Genomic DNA, 21873 nt, shown 5'->3' with positions numbered 1-21873 from the left:
AGTAAGTGACAGACCTGATATTTAAACTAAGTCTCTAACTAAGGTATACTTTCTCTCCAAATATTCTCTGGAAATCAAGAAATACTGACTTAATTTTAAAGTTACATCAATGATTAAAATTAGATCCATATTTTGAAACCAGGTTATAAATGATAGAAACAAGCAGAGAAGCACAGGATACTAAAAATTGGGAAGGAATTTGGGATATACCAAAAATAAATGATCTGCAGAACAGAAGGTTAGAGAAACAAAGACAATTCAAAGTCACCCAATTTCATAATTTTGCTAAAGGCTAACCCTGGAAGAAGGGACTATTAAAACTAAAAATATATATCAAGACTAAAAATATTCCTATTATTGGACCAAGAAATTCCAAATATACTACATAGTTCTTTATATATAACTTAAAATTCCAGCCCACAAAAATAAAACAATTGTGACAAAGATGTGACCTGTCATTATTTAATATTAAAAATTAAAGCAAAATTTATTTTAAAATAATGAAATATATTAAACATTGGGAAAGGTTAACCTACAGAAACTTGTCTTAATGGAATATTCAGCAACTGTTAAAATTATGTTAAGACCAAGCAGTAAAATGAGATTACTGTAAAGAAAAAATAGGACTTAAAATTTCATCTACATTATGATCAAATCTATATACCACAAATAATAGTAAAACTGTCTTACATGTTTTATATGGTTTTATATGTTATTGACCTATTAGTCTAGTTTTTAATCTGTATATAAGATAGTTAACTTTATAAGATCTTGTAAGATAAATAAATGAATCTAATGCTGGCAAAATAAAAGGGGGGGTTAGAGGGAAGAAGGATAAGTTGAAATGTGTTATGTAGATGTACCAATTTTCTGCAGTGAATGTAATTATTATGTACAGCAAACATGTACTAATAAAAGTTTAAAAATTTAAAAAATATGATGGGGAAAGCAGTTAGGAAGTGGACTAAATAAATTTTATAAATGGTAGAACTATAAATGTTCTTTTATAAGAAAAACATAAAATACTCTAAATTAAAAGAGTGAGACTAAGGGCCAGGGATTTAGCTCAGTGGCACCATGCCTGGCTCTCAAGCACAAGGTCCTGAGTTCAATCCCCGGTACCACGGTACCAAAAAAAAAAAAAAGAGTGAGAATAAGAGAATACTTCACAGAGGAATGCACATGACTTTCATCCTGATGTATTTTCTTCTCTGAGAACCAAAAGCTTAGTGTCATTTCTTTGTTGTGACAGGCACTGCTAATTGCATATCCATTCTTCCCCCTTTAATTGACTCAAAGAACATTCCTTTGTTTGGCAGTGGAAGTGGGCATTGTGTCCAAGACCCTCTTGCTAGTAGGAATGCCTAACTATGAAGAATTGTCTTTTCCAATAACCTCTAAATAATGTTGTTATATTTTACAAACAAAAATGCAAGACACCCAGTTAACATTTGAATTTCAGGTAAACAGTGATTTTTTCAGTATAAGTACATTGAAATATTTCATGAGATACAATTATACTAAAGCATTTATTCATTGTTTATCTGAAATTCCAATATAACTGGATATCCTGTATTTGATCTGGCAACCCCCCATGTAAAGAATGTGGAAACCTAAAGTTCCTTGACGCAGGATTTATTAATAATAGCGTAGCTATATTTGTTTATATTGTATTTTACCACATGTAACAGAAACCGGGCTATAATGATTTAATAAAGTAAGAGTTCATTTTTCTCATATAACAAGATGTTTGAGAACAAGCAATCCAAAGAGAGTATAGTTGTTCAAGAAATGAAGGAACAAGCCTCCTTCAAATCTCTAATTCTCGCTCGACAGTACATGTCTTTGGTTCATGATCTTTGCAAATAAGATGGCCCCATCTCTAAATATCTAGTTGGGTTATATCCTGGAGAAAGAAGAGAATAGAAGCAAAGAGAGAAGTGTACCTGGCCATTTTGTCCATGCTTTCTCTTCCTTTTGTTCATCATCATCCTTATTATTTTAATCAGGAAACAGTTTTAGGGGAAGGTTCACCTAGTGACTTGGATTGTGCCCCTTAGCTTTCTATGTCATTATTCCTTATCTTCTATCAGAAAACCTTCTCCATCCAACAACAATAGCAACACTTTCTCATTGTTCAAAGTCCAGCGTAAGCTCCAGTACCTCCTCCAAACATGCTTCTTGTATGTCACTGCTCTCTGGTCTCTTAACATTCAAGCACATGAGTATGTTCAATACATGTTATTTCTAAATATTCTTGTTGGTATTGTTCTTGTTTTTTGTGTATTTTTAATACCTTGATAAGTGGACTGCATGGTTCTTGGAACAAGGGACCATGCCTTATTCACCATATGCCAGCCTCTTAATCAATAATGTTTGTTGATGGGCTTACCCGCATCTGCACAAAGCTTAACTGAATTTCATGAGAGACTTCTAAGTTTAAGCTGGGAATAGCAGAATGCCTTTCATTTTACTTTATGTATTTACTCATTTAATGCTTCATTGCATGTGCAATACATTTACATGGTTTTAAATTCCAAAGATATGAAAGATTATGCAGTGTGAAATATCTGCCTCTCACATTTTCCCCCCAGTCATCCAGCGTCTCTCCCCATGCAACTGACCTCATCAGTTCTTTGTATTCTCTGGAGAAAACTTCTGTGTTCACAAGCCAATGTGCATAATTTAAAATTCATTATGAATATTAAACATTCACTGTGCACTGAACTTTATGCCAGGCACTGGGTTAAATGTTTTGCATTCAACCCTCCCCAAAACTCAATGGGGCAGATGTTCTTAATTATCCCCATTTTGCAGATATGGAGACTGAGTTTCACATATTTTCTCTGTGTGGAATCTTCTTATTAAAAATGTCTAACTTAAACCAAGTCTTAAAAGATTATATAGCCCATATAAAGGAAGAATTACTTCCATGTATCTGGAGAGCATAAGACCTATGGTTGCCTAGTTCTTGCTTAAGGGAGTATAGTTGTGATAAATGAAGATTTGTGACTTGGGTCCTTTATCTCAAGACAGAATTTCACCTTACATCTAGGTCAGTACAGCAAGATGTTGTTATAAAAAAGCCATGTATCTAGCTGGGCACGGTACTGCCTGGATGTAATCCCAGCCCTCAGGAGGCTGAGGCAGGAGATTCACAAGTTCAAGCCCAGCTTGGGTTACATAGCAAGTTCAAAACCAACCTAATCAACATAATGAGACCCTTTCTCACCACCACCACCCCAACAAATAACCATGCATCTATTGGAAGTATTTCTCTAATTATATAAAAGGGGAAGGGTCTGCAGGAAGTGATAGAGTGGCTTTTGTGTGGATGTGCTGCTGTGATCAAACCTGAGGCCCTGCACATGTTGAGCAAATGCTATCCCTCTGAGCAACAGCCTGGGCCCTTGTTGATCTCTTCAAGGCTTCTTAATCAGAATTCTTGTCTCTTTGCCTTTATTTCAGACTCTTCCGTGCTCCTCTGATTTGCATCCTCTTTTCCTTTCTCTTTGTCCTGATTCATCTGTCTTCCTTGTTTCTTTCTCCATGATGCTTGCCAATGGGCCCTTTTCTAGGAAGCTGCTGATTGCTTCAGTGTAACAGAGAAAAGCCCAACAGTTAGTACAAACAGATGTTTTATATATGAAACCAAAAATAAGCAGTTAGACTTAGAATTAACTCTGCGGAAAAACTGTACAACCAGGTTACAGAAGCTTTCAGTGAACAGTAAATAGCTAATGACGTGATTTAAACTATTTACAAAATTACAGACCTTTGTAATCTTCACAAAATAGAAGAATACTGAAATGAATTCCAATGTACCCAAGTAAACAACCATCTCTCTTTGAAGTTGTGTTAAAATGAGGCTTCTTGGGCCAGGGATTTAGCTCAGTGGTTTCGCCGCCTGATGCACAAGCGCAAGGACCCGAGTTCGATCCCCGGTACCAAAAAAGAAAAAGTAAAATGAGACTTCTTGTAAACACATTAGTACTGTACTTATTTATATAAAATAGTTTAAACTTATTATTGATGATATTCACAAATAGTTTATACCGTAAAATATGATTAAGCTAAAAATAGCTTGTTTTACTGGTAAGAAATTTGATAATTTTTAAACATTTGTAGCAATCCAGGATGTTACAAAGAAGGACTCTCATGTATTGTTGGAGGGAATTTACTTTGAGAAAAATCTTTTGAAACAACACACTGTAGACTGCCAGGCTGCATTACTTAAACCAGAGTTTTGCCCAGTCCCCCAGTCTGTACAGTGCTTCTCTAACATGCAGATTCTTATGCAGTCAGTCTAGAGTGGAAATGAGATCTTGCTTTTCTAATTAGCTCCTAGTTGATGTCAATCCTTCTGAACCCTTGGCCACTATTTGAGTAACAATGTTCTGGGTACTTTCGGCTGGTGCAAGTGATACAGGGGAAAATATAACCCCCAACTTGCTAGATGCCAAATATGCTGAGTTCTTGTGCCCTGAAATCAAAGAATGAATTCCAAAACACAAAGGAGGTTAAGAGCAGGAAGGTTTCTTGGGGAACAGGAATAGCTCCTCAGAGACAGGAGAGGACCAGAGATGGGTTGCCAGCAAGGCTCTTTGTTAAGGGATAATTTATACAGCAAAATCACAATGTGGGTACCACATGGGTCGAACTATAATCAACCTATAGGGTTACAAGTATAGCCACTGAGCTAATATTGATCCAGTAGGGAAGCGGGCCACGTAGCAAGGGTACGTGGTAAGAACAAAGGCACTGTTGGGAAGGGATGGGTCTGGATGCTCTGGTCACCTACCTGGGCGACTGATGCCTGGCTGAACTTCCTGAACCAGGTGGTGCTAATTACAGTATAATTCTAGGTTACTGCTTATCCCTTAGGGAGGCATGCAGGCCTGGCCATTGCATCTTCATCTGGAGGCTTGGTCTTCTTCAGATGCCCCTCCAGCCACAATTCTGATGTCTTTATTTTTGGGGGCTGACTTCCTTGAGAGCCCAGTCTCTCTCTGACTGCATATTAATTTCTGTCTAACTTAGCTGCCTATAATACAAGGACTTCTTTACCTGGAATAATTATCTGAATAAATGATAAATAGCAAGCATGGAAGAGATGGTTAGGGAAGGGTCAGCAATGTTTCCTCTTACTTGACTGGAGAGAGGTGGGTACAGGGGCCACTTGCATGGGCTACAGACACTTTCATAAATGAAGAAATCAGATATATACATATATTTTTTTTGGTACCGGGGATTGAACTCGGGTCCTTGCGCTTGCACGGCAGGTGGCGGATGAAGTCAGATTTTTAAAAGCAAGCTACAGAATTACACTTGGAAAAGAGATAGGATACGGTTTGCTCTAGGGTAGGAGGAGGAATGCTTATAAATTTGGTGGACTAATAAATTAATAGATTTTGCTAAGAATTTATTTGTTTCTCCTAAAATTCAGATATATGGAGTAAAGTGGCCTGTATTTTACAGATCATTCTAAGATGTTTTGGAGCATGTAAGTATAAGCTATAATCATAAGTTTCTAATCATAGGAGTGGAGAACTGACTGTTTCCAGAAAAGAGTTAAAAGACAGTTGAAGGTTGGTAGCTTTGAGATAGAAAAAGGAGAAGAATATTCTGAAGGAAGAGAGATTTGCGAGAAGAGGATGGTGCTGGAGAGAGAATAGGTAGAGGTGAAAAGTTTTCTTTCATGATGTTTCTGTTTTTAGCAAAATATGATGGGGTACTCCTGCTAGCTCCTCAAAGAACTGACCTAGGAAGAAGTGCTGAGGTGAAATCTGAAAGGTGGGGGAGAAGAAGAAAAGCATGAGAGCCTTTTGTGGCATGAAGGGAGACGATTTTTTTCTTTTTATTGGTATTTATTAGGGGCAGAGGAGTCAGGGTTTGTCCTCACTATTCTTGATTCTTCTTTCACTCTTGTCTCTGCACATTTTTCACAATTCAGAACTTAGGTTTAAGTATTACCAAAGATAAAACCGGAAATTAGTCAAAAGCTGTAAAAACAGATTGTATTCAGTAACTCTTGCAAGATAGGAAAGAGCTGAGATAATTTTCAATTTGCTCAGTGGTGGCTGAGTGTGTAAAAGAAGAAATCAAGAAGTCGGGAGAAGAAAAGCAAGCAGCTAGAGCAGAGTCAGAGGAGTGAAAAATTACAAAAAGCAGCTAAGAGGTTGGTCAATGAATATGGATTAGATCCTAGTCCTGCTAATTTACACTTAAGGAATTTAGGTTACTAATTTCCCACAACACTGGGAGACAGGTTCCCTATCTTGATGATTAGTTTTTTGTTTGTTGTTTGTTTGAGGTGCAGCGGTTTGGACTGCAGGGCCTAAAACAGGCTAAGCACATTCTTTTCCTTGGAGCTATGCAGCAGCTCTGATGATGGCATTTCAAAGAATCATCTGAGTTCTTTAAAAAAGAAACTCCAAAGTTGTGGGAGGTACATATGCATTTTAAAGGAACAGAGGAAGTATTTAGAATTGCAAGCTTTTTGTTTGTATTTTAAAAAAACAATTAGAGTATTCGAAGAAAGAAAAGTCAAAGACCTATCCTAAGGTGTTGATTTGGCAGCTTTGACCTTTTCCAGACTTAAAATGTGGGGCCCTAGTCTTCCCAGAGACACAGCCTTAGGCAGCCAGAACCTATGACAAAGTTTTATCAAGACCTTTATTTAGAATGGGGGGGGGGGTTGGATGAAGTTATTGTCAAAGTTTTTGCAATCCACAAGAGTAAAATCAAGGCCACTTAGAAACCCCGTGCTGTTGGAGGCTCGAGAAAATTAAGATAGAACTAAACTTCTACCATTCTTTCTTTACCTACGTCCTCTAAACACCAAAGATGAGAGGGTCTTCTGAAGCACTTTCTCTCTGAGGGGTGGGGGGAATGCAAATCGAAGCCAGGATCTATGGGAGCAAAGTAACTGGCCTGATTATAGTTTAGGGATGCCCCTTGCCATCCACATGAGGTCTCATCTACTCCCCACTGAACTTATGCGGAGTGGTGTGTGAATTGGTGATGGCCTTCTCTTTAGGAAATGCTTAACAGGGTAGTCAGTGGGGATTTATCCACATGCCAAAATAGCAAGACATTCTGAGAAGCACAGCTATTTCAAAAGGAAAACATATCCTGGAATGTAGGTTCTGGTAGAAGAAAAAGTATTAGAGGACAAACTAAGATTTCAACAAAATTATTCTTGAAATATTGTGTGTAAAAATATTTGAAATGTAGTGATGAGACAAAGAGCAGAGTACAGAACTAAGAAATTAATTGCTGAATTTGAACACCAGATTAAGGAAATCCTCCGAAAGGTAGACAGATGGGAGAGGAGACCATAAAAGAAAAGGACAATGGGCATGTAAGTGCTGATATTCAGGAAAATGGAACTCAGAGAAATAAAAAAGAGAAAAATATTTGAATACTTATGAATAGCGGATTAACATATTTGAAAGACTTCAAATCAAAAGAGCTCAGAAAGTACCAAAGGGAAGAATTCTAAAAACAATATAGAGGCTGGAGATGCAGCTTAGTGGTGTAGTATATGCTTATCATGTGGGAGACCCAAAACAAGAAAGGTGAAGCAAAGAAATGAAAGAGAAAAAAGAAAACATATCTATATCTGGATATATTATGGTGAAATTTAAGAATTTAAAGACAAAAACAAAATTCTAAACAGAGAAAAGAAAGGACCCATGACATATGCAGTTTAATTGAAAAATGCAGTGAATATTTATATTTTTAAAATTTATTACAGTAAAAGACAGTGCTGTTTATTCAGCTGAAATATCCCTCTTGCTTTGAACACACTTATCCCACCTTTCTTGCCACTTTCTGAGGAAGTCTGGAAGTCCGTTTTTGTGAGTGTTTACTTTTCATGGTTATTTTGATGTGGGGAGAGCCTGAAGTCACATGATGCCATACCCAGTGAGGAAGGTGGATGAGGACACTGTAATGTTTTAATGAGCCTCTTTTCCATTGGATGGCACTGGGTGCAGCATTCACTGTATTTCTGATCACACCTCCAAAAAGACACACAAAAGAGGACTTCCAGAACTGCTTCAGAAAGTGTCAAGAATAATGAGACAAGTGTGTCAAAATGAAGGGGATTATTTTGAGGGGGGTTAATGGCAATGTGTCTTTTGCTGTAGTTTTTAAAATTCAAACATTCATGGTATATTTCAATCATATCTTATAGATTAGAAGGATCAGATTGATGTCAGATTTTCAACACTGGCTACAAGTTGATCTTATCCAAGGACTGAAGGAAAATCAACTTTGAGATAGTATATATTGAACAAAGTACACTCAAATAAGAGGATATGATAAAAGTATTCTGAACCATATAGTATTTCAAAAGCTTGGCTCCACAAAGATGCGTTTAAAATGCTTTAAGATAAGTACTTAACAAAACAAAGAAATCTAGATTTGTTGTAAGAGATGTATGAAGTAAAAGTGATCAAATAAATACCTTAATAATGGTCATTATGATTTAAAAATACTAACAAAGAGAAAGAGAAAATACATTCATAAAACCCAAGAGTTTATAGTCTAATTCCACGACTCAAGTTTATTACGACTATGAATACCTGGAGTTTTTTTACCTATAAATTCTGTTTCAGTAGATCTGAAATGGGGCCCAAAGTTCTGCAATTCTAGAGAGTTCCTGGGTCCTTTAAACAACAGTTTAATTAAAAACCAGGGTATAGGCTTCATTGACATGATGGGTGGTAGAAAGACAGGAAATAAAGGATGAAAGAATCCTCTTCTTTATCCATAGTAATGCACAGCTTCAATTAAAAAATGAAACAGATAGGGGCCTGGGATTTAGCTCAGTGGTTCCACCACCTGCCTCACAAGCACAAGGTCCCGAGTTCTAATCCCAGTACAACAACAACAAAAAAGAATCAGACAGGAGTGAAAAGAAATGCAGAAAAAAATAGATTCATTGAAATAAGAAATTAACATGACAGAAACAGTAACAAAGATACCTATAATTACAATGCATATAAACCTACTCGTTTAACAACACTGATGTATAAATTAGATAAAAGCTCAGATCCAGATTTCAACTGTGTGAATCACTTAAAATGAAAAAGTTGAAAGTAGAAACTGGGGTTTAACACAGTGGTGGAGCTCTTGTTTGACATGTTTAAAACCCTGAGTTCTGTCCCTAGTGCGTGCACACGTGTGCACACACACACACACACACACACACATGAAATTAGAAGTAAAAGTATGGGGGGAAAAGACCTAGTAGGAAACCTTTATCAAAATAATGCTAATAGCTATCTTGTACTAAAAAATAGACTTTAACACAAAAAATTGGGCCCAGAAAGAGTCATGACTTAACAAATTTCAATTTACTGAGTAATTATAGCCTCAAAAGTATATGCATTAAAAATCTATAACATTATAATAATGAATCTGCTATCAAGGTGGTGAATTTTAACACATCTCTCTTGATTATTCACAGGTTACACAATATACAATTTGGCAAAGATATAGAAGAAAAACAAACATGTTCAACAAGTACCACAATTAACAAGTAATACAATTAACAAGTTGACTTTTAATTGAAAGTGGGGACAGGGAGAGTCCCCCATATAATTATGTCTGCATACACTAAGGAATATACAATTGCCTCATGTGCACATGGAATATTTATTAAAATTTCATATATATGGCAATAAAATTCTCAAAAAATTTCGGATCTCATGTCCAACCATAAGAAAGTTAGGTTGGAAAACAATTCTTTTTTTTTTTTTTTTTTTTGTACCGGAGATCCAACTCATGACTCGCGCTTGTGAGGTAGGCACAGTAGCACTGCGCTAAATCCCTGGCCCTAGAAAATAATTCTTAAAAGTAAAAATAGAAATTTAAAACAAACACATCAATACATATGCATCATCAAATAACTCTTAAAGAAAAAACTAATAGTGAAATTTTAAACTCGCAGACAAAAATGATAGAGAAAATAGTAGATATCATAAATGATGAAATATGGGAAAAATGATCTGGGGGAGATTGATAGCCACAAAAACTAATATTAAAGAAGAAAGTCTTTAATGACTTAAGTATCCATCTTAAAGTGTTAAAATGTGATTGATATAATAAATCCCAAGTAAGTAGAAGGTAATTGATATTATAAGAATAGCAGAAGTGAGAGAAGAGAAAAATATAATTAGGTCAACAAAATAAACTCTGATTGATATGGGGATATAACTACAGATAAATATAATATTAATTAGAATCAAGCTTTCACATGTGTAACCTTAGCATGATCCTTGAAATTCAAAAACAAATATGTGGGGTCAATTTTCCGAGTTCTTCATCCCTGGTAGTTTTCTTTCTTTTCTTTTTATTATTTCTAGTACTGGGGATCGAAGCCAGGCCCTAGAGCATGCTAGGCAAGTGCTCTATCATTGAGCTACATTTCCAGCCCCTTCCCTGATATTTTTCTATTGTTCTCTGCCTCTGTCCTTTTTTGGTTCTCTGGCCAGAAACTTGGAGTTCTAATTACCCTACACTGACTGTTATGCTGTATTGTAGACAACTATGATTAGATTCATGTCTTGGCTCAAGTGAAACAAAGAGAATGAAACAAAACAAGTGACAGAATTTTGGAGCTGAGGCTCCCTAGACCAGAGAGGGAGACTCTTCCCGCCTAGTTTTCACTTTTGCATGTTCCTGCCTCCACCACTACCATGAGATTACCTCGAGATTGGGGGAAAGAGAATGGAGAATTAGAAAATTTGAAGGAAGTCTCCTAAACATTAGGAGTTCCTGTCCTTGTTCCTGGGCCGGTGGCAGAGTGTTTCTCCTCAGGCTCTCTGGCCAAGCCACAGTGCTCATTTCCAAGTTTCTGCTTGTACTGATTTCAGGTTGAGAGATATCAAAGTGGGAAACAAAAATAAGTGCAGTGCAAAATCAGTGGAACTTCAAAGTCTCATGCACATTCCTTATTTGTCTTCTACTATTTCCCATAAATGGTTTTCAAATAGTTGCTTCATGCATTCCGTTCATGCTTTAATGTGTTCAGTGGGAGAGTAAAAAGTATACTTTTTACCCATTTTAGCACATTTCACCCACAGCAGCGACTGATATTAAGTTAAAACAAGTGACACAATTGAATTAAAATTTATATTTTTAGGCACAATAAAATTATATAAAAAAGAAATCAAAGAAAAAGGCATATGGAATTCAGGATGAGGGTTCCTTTAGGTGGAGATGGATTGAAAGAGTACCATACCATATGTTTTATATGGATAATTATCAAGATGCATGCTTTCATTTTGGGTGGTGTTTTCTCAAGCATTGATAGCCCCATAAAATAATACATAAATTCTTAAATAAAACCACTGTTAACTAAGAATACTGATAGAGATAATTTTGCACACCTGAAATACAAAAAGGAATGGAATAGAAAAAATAATTTTCCATGACCTTGAGAGGTTATAGCTGGAAGTTATAAATCCAGATAATCTAATCTCTGCTGTACTAGAAAATGAACATCAAGTCTCTGTGACTTAACATAATGAAAGTTTATTTCTTATACAAAGTGTAAGGCTAGTGCTACTGGCTACTACTCCTCTGAGCAAAGACTTATGAATTAGGGTCCTTCAATCACATGACTCTACCATTCTGTAGCCCTTTCCTTTAAGCTACCCATATGAAGGAAACAAGCAAGTGAAAAAAGACAGAGGGGAAAACCCTCTGGCAGTTTTACAGGATCAGGCCTGGAAGATGGAACACTTCAACTGCGGCCCTATCTAGTTGCAAAAGGACTGGAAAATCGCATTTTTTAGCAAATTTAAAAGTACGATGAACAGGTAGCATTGTCTCTGTCATAAGAGATGTTTACGATAACAATATCCAATATTTAAGTTATTACCTGTATTCTGCTAAGAATAATCTCCCTCTAGTACCTAGTATTTGCTATCCTATAATCTCATTCGGGAATAATATTTTTCTAATATCTGATAAACACACGCACATTGACCATAGGAATCTCTTTCTGGCCTCCTGTGTGATTTACTAAGTAGTTGTTTTTCTTGGTGTAAAAATTAGTTCAGAAAGTCATAGTCATATTTATATATGATAACACACCCTTCATCACACTATTCTTAGGTGTTTAGAAAGTTGAAATATTAACATTTTTGCCCTGAAAGCTATAATTTCAACATGTTTCTCTTGATTTAACAGAAGCATAATAATTCACTTTGCTCCTATAGGAAAAAGATAAACAGAGCAAGGAGATAAATATAACCAAGAGTTACAGACTCTGCTAGAGAAAACAGTGCAGTAGAAATAATGCTGAATTTCTAATAACTCTTTAATGTGCAGCTTGACAGATTAGGAATAGCAACCCAATAAGGCAACACATAAGCCAAATATAAAGTAGGTATTTTAGGTAAACGTAACTGAGAAAAAATAATCAAATGTTAAAAGCAGAAGATAAGGGTAGAGATTAAGAGCAGGCACAATTTTCAACTTTGTCGCTATGAAACATTGAGTAAGCCTTGGTTTCAGATGCCTTCAAAAATACCTGGCACATAATAATTACTGAATAATTGCTGGCTAATGTCTTTATCTGAAATAATTGGACACAGTTTCAAACAAAAAAAAATCAGAGCACTGCAGCATCTGGAAGTTCCTTTTTTTTTTTATTCCTTATAGCCCCTCTTTCCAACCACAGATTAACAACTATCCTTATGCCTTATGGTGTAGTTTGATTAATTTTGCCTCCTCACTAAATGCAATCTTGCAGTATATGTTCTGTGTGTCTACCTTATTTTGCTCAACATTGTATTTGTGATTAATAGCTGTAGATGGAGTGTTCTCATTTTCTTAGGGTAGCCCACAGTATGGAGATATCACAATGTATTTATCCACTGTTCTGCTGATGACCTTTTAGGTAGTTTCCAAATTGAATTTTTAAAAACTTTTTTGTAGTACTAGGGATTGAACCTAGGGTCTTTGCACTGAGCTAGATCCGCATCCCTTTTTAATATTTTATGTTGAGACAGTGCCTCACTAAGTTACTAAATTTGCTGGCTGGTCATGAGCTTGCAATCTCCCTGCCTCAGCCTTCCAGAGTTCTGGGATTAGAGATGTGTATCATCATGCCTGGATAATTGGGATGCCTTTAAATAAGCTTCTCTGAACCTTCTAACACATAGTTTTGGTTAACTCAATTTGTGTTGAGTGTATAGCTAGGAATGTGACTGCTGGGATCACAGATTATTCATATAACTACATTTAAGACGCAGTGGTGAAAAGTCTCCCAAGTTTGCTGAAGCAATTTATTTCCATTATGAATGCATGCGAATTCCAGGTATCTCAACACTTCACCTATATTTTCGATTGTCCATGATTTCATTTTAAACATTCTAGTAAATGTGTCATAATGTTACATTGTGGTTTTAACTGACATCACTGTTATGTATAGTGAAGTCATTTATCTTTTCACAAGTTTCTTTGACACGTGGTTATCCTCTTTTTGTGATATGTTTAAAACAGGCTTCTTTAAAATATACTTTAATGTTTGTTATTATTATATCTGATTGGATAGACAAAGCAGACTTACCTACCTGGCTTGTACTGCACAAAATTACACTGGTCCTGAGATGATTTATCAGTAAACTCATGAGTTGTAGTTAGACAGGTTTCTCTTAACCAAAAATACTAGCTTATTTAAAAAAAAAACAAATTACCTTACTTCAATGTCTGGTTGTTTTCAACTCTGTAGCTTAGATTAATAAAAATAAAAACAAAACGTGAATAAAGATTAACATCCTTGACTCCATTTATACTGCTGTAAATAACATTGACAAGGAAAGACGTGCAAACAGATTTAAAAGGAAGCACAGCATGCCTCTCTCAAACACTTCCCCTTTCCTAGGCACTCTGCTGAGTACATATGTTACAACATCCCCAAAGGAAAGTTATCATTTTAACTTCATTTTTTAAGAAAGGCATTGAATATCAGAAAAGATGAGGCATTTTCTTGAGGCCATGCACCGATAGGCCAGGATTCAAACCAGCTCATATTATAGCAAGTATCTCTATTATGTTCTCCACTTACTTTTTTAAACAAAAGGCAGACAGGCAACATGGCTGAATCATGCCAGAAGAGAATTCCTACCACTTCCTAGTTGTGGAAGCTTAAATAACTGTCATTTGGTCAAGTGGGACTCAATTTCCTCTGCCTAAAATAAATTATTCAATGTTGAGCCTAGATCCTCTTTCAAAAATTGATTGTATGATTTTAAACACTTTTGAGTTCTACTACCAGAACTAATGCCATTCTCTTTTAGGTACAAGAAAAAATTGCTATCTGTCCAGGTCCCTGAAATAAAACCTTCTCTCTCCAGTCGTCCCTGATTCTTTTAGGCAGAATTCAAGTGTTTCTTACAGTCTTTAACACATTATCTATCACACATGCTTTTTATGTGTTTCTCTAGCACTACTTAAGGACAAGTACTGGGTCTTACCAATCTATACTGCCCTGGCACTCAGCACTATCTGGAACATAGTAAGTGATAAATGATAGATAAGTGAATAAATAAACAAATATTACTGTCTCTAGTTGCACAGGTTGAATATCCAAAAGCCAGATTTGCAATCTCTATGATTCTTTCCTTTTTTTTTTTTTGTATTAAATTCTTTTGTTGTTACATTATAGGTATACAACACAATTACATTTCTCATTGGGAATTGTACCTTTATATAATGCATCTTGGTTCTTATTTTTTCCCCATTCCTAGCCCTCCCTTCACACCCTCCACCCTTCCCTATTTACAAAGACTTTATTTCCATTTTTTCCATTTCTCATCATTTTTTCCTTTCCCTTCTTTCCTTTCCACTGCCCCTCCCACTACCCCTACCCCTTTGGACCTTTTCTTCCTATTTTGCATTATCGATTATTCATTCTAATCATTGGTACATTTTAGGTATACAATATAATGACGTTCTATGATTCTTTCTTATTATCTTCCATTTTAGGTTTCCAAAATAACAAGCAAGGTTGTGACTACAAGTTGAAGTCCGAACTCAGCTTGATCCACCGAGAAAGCTGAGTATAAATTACACCACAGAGGTTTTTTGAACTACAGTACTACAGTAAAAAGGGCCAGGATTACATATTCCTATATCAGTTAGTCATTGGTTAAATTGAAAGAGGGTCTTTTTAAAAATTTGTATATTTTTATTTTTTGTGGGTTTTTTTTTTTTTTTTGAGGCAAGTTCTTGCTATGTAGTTCAGGCTGGTCTCGAACTCATGGTAGTCTTCCTGCCTCAGACTCCCAAGGACTGGGATTATAGGTGTGTGCCACCATGCTGGCATGGAGGCGGGTGTTAAACTCCAGGCTTTCCCTGCTCATCAGAGGCAGAACACACAGAGCAGGTACCCTGCGAGCAAGTGTTAAAGAGGACCCAGGTGTTGGCACTTGGAAGTGAAGCTCAGAGAAGGGGAAATGGTTCTGAGCACACAGTCTGAATTTGAGTGGATCTCACTTCTATTTTCACTTGAAAACTATTAATCATCTAGTTAATTTAGGAGACACTGACTTGATTCCACATTTTATATCTGAAACATTAGCTCACATTGTTCTCTTCTTTAACCAAAGTATTTATGTCTTAATTACCATGACATGCCTTGGATCATTTCAGAAGAACCAATCTTCCATATACTTACGTTGGTATCAGTTCATTTTTTTCCAGAACCTGGAAGAGTATGAATTCTGCCCTACCACTTCCAAAATCATTTCGTGCAGTAAATGTTACTGTCATTTTACCTGCTTCAACCTTGATATCTAAAGCTATTTTTTTGTGTATTCAATCTAAAGAGGAAAGTATTGCCATAGGTCATGTGTCCTGGATATCGTGAAGCCTGATATAAATAAACACGAAAAGTGGCAAGTGTTCTATTTCAGTAGAATTGTATGCAGAGATCAGAAATTTAGCAGGAAATAGGGCTTTTAACTCAGAAGTTCTGGTCAGATTTCAATAAAATGTAAGGTTTAGGAGAACAGGGAAACTGACAAGGTATATCCACAATGATGCTCCTAGTTTTTCCAGCCATGCTTGGGCACATAGTGGGTTGTCAGTGCATATTTCCCAAATCAATTATGATTTTACTATTTTACCTACCTGAAATGCTGTTCTGTGGTTTTATTTAAACTGGTTGTCAGCATGGAATGACTTCTGCATTCTCTCCTGGAAGTGGGTGAATTTCCATGGTGAGCAATTCCTCTATATACAGTTTGCAAATCATTTTGGGAACCTTCCAAATGAAAGGCACTGTATAAATATACCCTCCCACCAGCAGCCAGCCGGCTTTCCACTGGGGATGCATTTGCATCGCTTATGTACATAGTGTTTCATTTGGGGCATTGTTTTTATTTTTATGACCATAAAAGAAATATTCACAGTATGAACAATAATGTAAACTGCATTCAAGAAGATATATATTTGTATATTTTCATGATTCAAAACTTAGAAATCTGAAAGAAAAGCAGGCATGGCATTTTTCTTTCCTATTGCTGTTTGCTTTTTCAAAGCATTCTTTATTATTCCTGAACTTTAGGGTGGAATTTTGCTGAAATGCTCAAGTCTTTGTCTGTACTTCATTTGAGTTTATATGGTGGTGGGCTCAAATGAATGTTGCTGGTAAAAGGCCCGAAAATGAAGGGTATTTGATTTTGTATTTATTCATGTCTGTAATGAGTTTGCTTTTGCACAGCCCTTTTGTGAATGGAGGTCCCTTTAAGGAGAGAAAAAGAAAAGGAAGCAACCTCAGGTATAAAATACCTTCTAAGCAACTTATCCAAACAATGGGGACATTCACAGATGGGAGAGACTGAAGTGATGTTTTTTAGTCTTCATAACAAAAGGGGGGCTGATTTCTTACAGATTGTTACTGGGGAGATAGACTGAATTCATATCGTACAGTTTAATGAACTTTGAAATAAATTGTCAACAGAGTTAAATCAAAAATTCTGTAAATTATGTATTTTCCTAGAATCATCTGCATACAAAAATGATGTGAATTTATCTTAATTTATGCATTTCCATAATTAATTACTTTTAAATTGAATGAAATATCCCACTCCAGATATATTTTCTAGCAATGAGTATATTCTCAAATTAAGGAGTTCCTTAAAAAGAGGAGCTACTCTGAATATTCAGCGTAATTTTGTATAACAAAACTCCTCAAATGGTAGGTTAAATCAAACTTTCCCTCACTTCACTGAGGAAAGATGAGGAAAGTGTGGAAATTTAAACTTAGGTTACCAATAGTTAGACATAGAATCAAAAATAATTTGAGTTCATTTTCTGTGTTCACAACTCTCTGTCACAAACACCAATTTTTATATAATATTTCCTCACTTTTCACAGCTAAAACAATGTGATTTTAAAAATCTCATCTATAATGTAGAAAAATTAGGAAGTAGCTCACTCATGTTACTTTGTGGCTTATAAAGTAGATGTTATTGTTTTCTCCTCCTCAGTCAGAATATTATTCTAAGATCTATTTTCATGTTCCCAATACATCAACTTTGTTTCATTAATCTGATCTAAATATCTTGACACTTTTCTTATTATCATAAAATAAAACAGCAGTTTCTTCAATTGAGAAAAGCTACAAGTATGGATTGATCTGCAGCCTGTTTTTACTACAAACCCCATAATGCTGTGCATTATAGCCTACAATCCCCATACTGCAGCACCAAACTTACTGTTAACTATCCTGTTACTGGCAAAGAAAGAAACAGAACATCTGAAAAGAACTATGTAATATGCAAGAAGTCTACTTGAGTAGTAAATTATTAATTTTTTTCAGTGTTTTGAGATTTACTTGGCCTTTCCTTTATTAAAAAAAGCATACATATTGATATGTACATTGCCTTTTCCTGAATAAAATGTCATATATTCTCAATGTGTCAAGGTGTATACTTCCCATAACAAACCCTTTGCTTTTACACCCTTCATTGAGTCCCGCTCCCCCACCTCTTTTTGAAGGGAGGTCAGCTTTATTCAGATTTTAAAATAAAATAACAATACATTGTTTAATCCTCTAAACATCTGCAAATGAGAATTCAGTGAGGTAATTAAAATTCTTAATTAGATGCACCTTGCAGCTGCTGTTAGTCTTAATTGGCAATAATGCAGCTACATTTTGTTCTGAGACATATCTTCAGAAGAGTTAGAGAGAAAACTGAAGGGAGGCAAGAGGAAAATATTCCCACACAGTTCAAGACAGTTCGCACAAAGAGGATCCCATGGCAACAAACAGTGAGGCCCACAGTTGGCTCTGTAGGATCCAGGAATAGACAATGCTTCACCTCGGATTCAAACAAACACTTCCCTTCCTAGATCTGAAGAGAAAGCGTTTTAAAGCATCTTTTGCAATAAGAATGAAGTGGTCAAATGTTCACCTGTATGTTTCAGGTACTTCTCAATGCTCCTGGATGCTCTCTGTAGCACATGTCAAGGGAATAATTTCAACTTGTGCTCTGTGTAGAGTAACAAACTAATTTGCAGAATCACTGCAAATAGAGGACTTGAATTTTGTCCCCTACTGAGCTGGACCACACCTTGGCAACTAGGTCATTTCAACTGTCATTCTATAGACAAAGAAACCAAGATGAAGAGGAATTAGTGATTCCCATGGGTAATTATGGCTACCTGAGAGTTGAATTTAGACTCACAGCTAGGGTTTGAGCCTATGGTCCAGGAATTTTGGTTCTAAACTTTTCTCAGAGCAACTAAATTTATTAGCTGTAACCCCTCCAGATTGCTTGAGGCATAGTTCTTCACTTAAGTGAGTCAGCAAAAGGAGTGTGCTGGAAGATGTAGAAAATATGGATCATTCACCATGAAAAGGAGTGGGGATATACTTCCTGTTTACCTCTGGTCCTCAGATTACTTTGAAATATATAGCATGTGGAGAAAGAGCAGGGAGATTCAAAGGAATGGCACACAGGGGGTTAACCCGGGTGAGTTCCCTTCAGAACACCCCCCCCCCAAGACTTGCCTACACACTTTTACCACATCTTCCCTCCCCTAGGAGTGGAAACTTCAAGTGAATGCTCACTCGTTCAAATTACAGATTTATATCTTTCCAGTCTCCCAACCCACATTTCTCTGCACCTGTGCCCTGACTTAGTTTAGCTTGCATTAGCTTAGCTTACATTTTACTTTTTTTTGGCTAGTGTTTCCTTTACCTTCAACTTGTGTTTTACTTCCTAAATTAAATGAAGATTGTTCTCAAGGGCGAAGGCTGTTTTGCCTGTTTATTGTTCTATTTTTGGTTTATCCTGTGAAACCTTCCCTTATAAAAGCTTGTGGAATACATTGTACCATGGGTCAAGGTTTCCAAGAATGGGTTCTACAGGCTATGTGTGGGAAAGGTAAAAGGGTGGGAAAGAGAGAGGGGTGGTGACTGCCTTGCCTCTCTCTCCACTGTCAGAAGCTAACAGTGTGGCTGCAGTGTAAATATTAACAGTCCCCTAGGGGCTTGCTACTCCAAATGTGGCCCATAGTCCAACAGCATTATTATGGTCCTTGGAGCAGCTTATTAGAGGCTAGTCTCTCAGGCCTCGGGAAGGACTGATAGAATCTGCATTTTAACAAGACACCCAGGTGATTTGCATACATTAAAGTTTGAGAAGCGCAGTCACAATACGTATTATACCATCCAGGGTAAATGAACAAGGACCTTAAGCTGAGCAAATATCCTATTTACCATTACCCACTTTGCGCAACCCCCCCCCCCCCCCCCCCGCCGCCTTTCTGCCTTTCTTTTCATCACAAATCCATTTCAGAAACCCGCAGCGAAGTCTTCCGTAGGGAACCCTATTACGTGGTGGCTGGGAGGAAGGTCCCACTCAATCGCTTCGGCTCTGCCCCCACTCCCCATTCCCGTGTCCCGCTCCCAGGGAGCTTTCCACAAGCACTGTTCTCCCAAGCTTCACTTTCTTAGGGAGGATTTTGCTCCTCCCCAAACGGAAAGAGCGGCTGCAGGGAGGGTTACCGCCTGAAGGACTCATAGTTTACATACCAATGGAAACGGAAGCGCTTGGCCAAACTGTCCGTGAGAAGCGAGCAACACTTTGCCACCTGAGCTGGGGAGCAGCCCTCTCAAGCCCCTCCCTTTTGAAATCCGTCTTAAAGTGATATTGAGAATGAGAGAGAGACAGAGAGCAGAGAGATAGAGAGAGAGAGGGAGGGAGGGAGGGAAGGAGAGAGAGAGGGAGAGAAAAAGAGAGAGAGAGAGAGAGAGAGAAATCGCGCACAATAATAAATCCGCTTCAAAGAGAAGAAATGAAAAGGTTATTATGACTGTCAGTCTAGGCATCGCTTTCTGTACCTTTCTGCTTCCTAGAGAAATGGAACCATGATTCTAGGGCGGCTAACGCAAGATTAGGTAAGTATCCAAATTTGTCGGTCCACTTTTGTCTGGAAAGACAGATTCCCGTTACTAGAGGCCTCCCGGGGTACTGTCCAAAAGATTCCCAGGCTACCCTCTGTTCTCTTCCGTCTTCTGAAAACTAAAACTCGCAAAGCGGTGGCTGGCTGTGGATTGGCTAGTACTGAAATATCCATTGGGTGGCAGTAATACTATCCTCTTCATGACTTGCAGCAAACCAGAGAATGCATTCAATCAAACGAACCGATCTTGTAGAAACACTGGAATCATTTATGCATTGCAGTTTCTCTTTTTTGCTTTTGCTCCCTCTTCCCCGGGATATTTTGAGTGGATTGTGGCTATAAATCAAGATCTCTTGCTATTCGTGGTTTTGCTTGTCTTTTTCGCTCAGGATTAGTATCATTCAAGGCAAACGAAAAGCTGCCTCCCCCCCCCCCACCCCCTTTGAAAAAATCATTTTTGGGGGCTGTTGAAGAGAGCTAGGACCCAGGAGACACCTTCCCAAACAGCAGGGGTTGTGTGCTTTCACATAGCAGTACTGTACAAGGAAAACCCGACGGATCTGTTATTGCGGGATACTTGTGAAATATACATAGGATTGATTCTTTCTTATGGCTGCATTCCGGATCTGGAAATTTTACTTGGGGACCAGGCGGAATTGAAAGCCTACATGTATCCAGAAGATTTGCAAGTGAGACTCCGATTCTTGTCATAGAGCTCACAGACTTCCTCACTTATCAGCCTTTTTCCTTCCTTTTTTTTTCTTAAAAGAATTATTTACCCTGTCCTGTTCCTGTGTTCTCCTCTCTCAGTCACTCCTTTTCTATCTGCCTCTTCTTTTTTTTTCTCCCAGTCTTTTTCCCCTGCTCTGCACCTGGATTGTATCTTTTCCAAACAATCGGGCACTTTGAGAACTAACTGGAGACAGTCTTGTAGGGGAAGATCTGTATGGAATTATCTGCTTTTATGTTGAACTTGGCATTTGTGAATGGGTTCTTGTTCACAATATTAATTGCTAACAAAAACAAGAAAAAGAGCCCAGGAGTAAAACGTGGATTTTTCTGAATACGCATTGTGATGACCAGCAATTACCTTACCGACTAATATCCAGCGGAGAATAATTTGGAAGACAGTTGTGGGTAAGGTCATTTTATATATGCAAACCGCTCAGTGGCATGAGCAAACTTGGGCGTTTGGAATGGGAATGGGTGACTTGGACGGTTGGTTGCTGCATCGCATTGATGGCTGTGATGTGGCCGTTATTGGCACTGAATGGAATAACTGCAGTTGGGTGTGTGTGTGTGTGTGTGTGTGTGTGTGTGCGTGTGTATGTATGTGTGGCTGAATTCTGAGTTTAATTGAAAATAAATCAAAGCATCACTCTCTACCCCAAATTGTTTTGATATGGCAGAGTGTCTTGAATTAATTCTGGGTAA

At 37.2% G+C, this 21873-nt stretch overlaps 1 protein-coding gene and 1 long non-coding RNA gene across 18 annotated transcripts in view; one reads left to right on the top strand and one right to left on the bottom strand.

Moving 5' to 3' along the window:
- Window positions 1-526: 526 nt before the first annotated feature.
- LOC106010468 (uncharacterized) lies at window positions 527-20182 on the bottom strand. Its single transcript, XR_001184265.3, has 3 exons — window positions 20069-20182; window positions 16156-16221; window positions 527-3592 (listed from the first exon to the last, which is right to left on the bottom strand). It is a non-coding gene; the product is annotated as an uncharacterized LOC106010468 (long non-coding RNA).
- Window positions 20183-21873, top strand: part of Il1rapl1 (interleukin 1 receptor accessory protein like 1) — a 1215099-nt gene continuing 1213408 nt past the window's right edge. For 10 of the 17 annotated variants that reach the window (XM_004857596.3, XM_087193598.1, XM_087193603.1 and 7 more), the window contains exon 1: window positions 20183-21576. The gene's annotated coding sequence lies outside the window, so the exon portion shown is untranslated. The remainder of the gene's footprint in view (window positions 21577-21873) is intronic. The other 7 variants (XM_087193607.1, XM_087193605.1, XM_087193606.1 and 4 more) reach the window with 1 other exon arrangement.

Source organism: Heterocephalus glaber, unplaced genomic scaffold (genome assembly GCF_053883595.1).
Source record: "Heterocephalus glaber isolate CG9 unplaced genomic scaffold, H.glaber_assembly_v1.0 deba00001594, whole genome shotgun sequence".
In the NCBI taxonomy this organism is placed as follows: domain Eukaryota; kingdom Metazoa; phylum Chordata; class Mammalia; order Rodentia; family Bathyergidae; genus Heterocephalus; species Heterocephalus glaber.
The sequence above is the reverse complement of the archived record's forward strand: the minus strand, read 5'-3'. Positions and strand labels throughout refer to the sequence as shown.